Raw genomic sequence first — 2,449 nt, 5'->3', positions numbered from 1 at the left:
TGTTAGCTCGCCCAAAAAATAATTGGGAAAATAATTCATAAACACGCCCACCTTGTGCCTTGCTTGTGCCCAGGACAAGTGGAGGTGGTGTGGGTGAATTTGAACTGGCCTGCACAGACCAAGATCCAACACTTTTGGCATGAACAGCGAGAAATGGATAGACATTTTGACCAAATATTCCACTTAATATCACTCCACATCTTGCTTATAATAACTCATAAGAAGAATTATTTCAATACGCTAATGTTAGCAGAACTGTGATTTGTTTTTAAGGCCACATTTCACTATTTCCACCCTCTAGATGCTGTTGGCGGATACATCAACAATAGATTTAGCAGGCAATCAAGCGTACAGACTTCCATATTCACCCAAATTAAAACTCCACAAGAAGATCCTTAGGGTTTACTCTTGAATGTGAGAAGCATATTTGTTTTTAGAATGTATCATCGTGGCTGAATTACTGCAAATTATTATTAATAAGCAAATCCTGCACGTAGCATCTATATGAAAAGATGAACAGTTTCCAACCCAGTCCCTCTCGGTTGATTACATGAAAAGACTGAAGATGTCTCGCTCTTTCTATGTGCGCAGATGGGAACAGAGGAGGAGATTGAATGTGTGTGAGAGGGAGGGAGGGAGAGAGGAAGTAGGAGAAAATGGAAGCGGGAGACAGAAAGATGAGAGTGGGCAGGAGATGAGGAAGGAGGGCGGCGAAGATGAGGAGAAGAGGGAGGGAGAGCAGAAAGCAGAGGAGAAAGGAGAGCAGAGACGAAATGACAGCCTTAATGTGTCTGCATGAGTGACAGCTATATGTGAATATTGCATGTGTGATTAGGGAGCAGAGAAGATGGGGCTTCAATGGCTTGTTAACTGGGCCCCTAAATACTGGCAGTACGATGGAAGGAACACGGGAAAGGAAGCAGAGGAAGGGAGGGAGGCACCAAAATACTGACAGAATAAGAGCTGAGGGAGAGAAGGAGGAAGTTAGAGGTTGGAAAAGAGAGAAGTGAAAGTAAAGGGAAAGAGAAATGATTTGATCTTTTATTAGCGATACACAGAGGAAATCAGATAAAGCGCACAAAAGTGGAGAGAGACATACAGGAAGTCTACATCCTGAAACACAACAGTTCTTCAAGAGCCCTTCAAAATTGTTGCATGTTTTATGTACTTCAAATCACTTGCTGTATGTTGCGTTGTTGCTGGTAGCAGATTTCATAAATAATACTTCTGTAATAATTATAACTAATTAAATTATGACTTAGAAACGCATACATTAGTCAAAAAATATCGCCTATGTCTGCCTCATGGGCCACAATTAGTTAAACTAATAGAAATTGTAAGAAGATTCAATTTTGGACGCCACACACTTTTGGAAAATTAAATTAAATCCTAATCGCCGGGTTGCTACGAAGTTCTTCTCAAAATGTGCAGGGATGTATTATTTCATATAAGCACAAATCAAAAGATGGAGTTCTTATGAAATAAATATTTATTAGATTAAGTTCATAACTAAACTACTAAAAAGAATATAAATGCATGGACAATAAACGAAGTGAATAATAGTGAATCAAACTGAATAAATAATGAATAGCATGAAGAATACAATGAACTTCAGCTAAATGAACAGGATTACATGTGACCAGGTAGAATCAGTGACTGATTCATTAAATCCGTTGAGTGACAAGCACCAGGTAAGACTGTGAAGATCCTTTATATTAGTTTTCATTTCAATTTAATTTGAATCACTAGGTCTAAGATATTTTTATGTACCTAAGATTATTTTATTATGTGACTTCAATGTATTTTGCCTGGAAACATCAAACTCATTCACATGTGAGGATTGTTTCACCTGACGGCTCTGATGGGCAGATGGAGGTTGAGCTGCATGCAGAGGCGGCAGTTCCTCCTTATACATCTGCATCTGGTTGGATGATAGTAGTTTGTTGATCTCCGTCTCCCACTGGACTCGGCTTTCTGTGATGCCTTTGATCACTCCCCTTCATAGCAGCAGGGGTCATTATGGCACCTTTTGCCAGTTTCAGAATTAGCATTCAGCGTCAACGCTGGAGGTTTCTTCACTGAATATACATACATATATATATATATATATATATATATATATATATATATATATATATATATATATATATATATATATATATATATATTACAAGTACTTCCTGTGACAAGGCTTAGAATATCAAGTAAAGGATTCTTTAAGTTGTTTATTTCAATTGGATGTGTCAAGGCACCAAGATGGGGTCAAGAAACATGCTACACTCAGCCTTAACGTTTAAGTTAAGTGTGACCCCGAGTCCTTATCTATAATCTATCTGCTCTGAGTATGTCCAGACACATGGTAACTTGAGTGGTCAAGCAATACGTGACCTTTTGGTTGTGAGAGCCGATCCTGAAAGAAGTTTATTAGTTCAGATTGTATCGTAGACAT

This window comes from Clinocottus analis, unplaced genomic scaffold (genome assembly GCF_023055335.1).
Source record: "Clinocottus analis isolate CAN_PGR_092001 unplaced genomic scaffold, fCliAna1.0.p SCAF_7, whole genome shotgun sequence".
NCBI lineage: Eukaryota > Metazoa > Chordata > Actinopteri > Perciformes > Cottidae > Clinocottus > Clinocottus analis.
The sequence above is the reverse complement of the archived record's forward strand: the minus strand, read 5'-3'. Positions refer to the sequence as shown.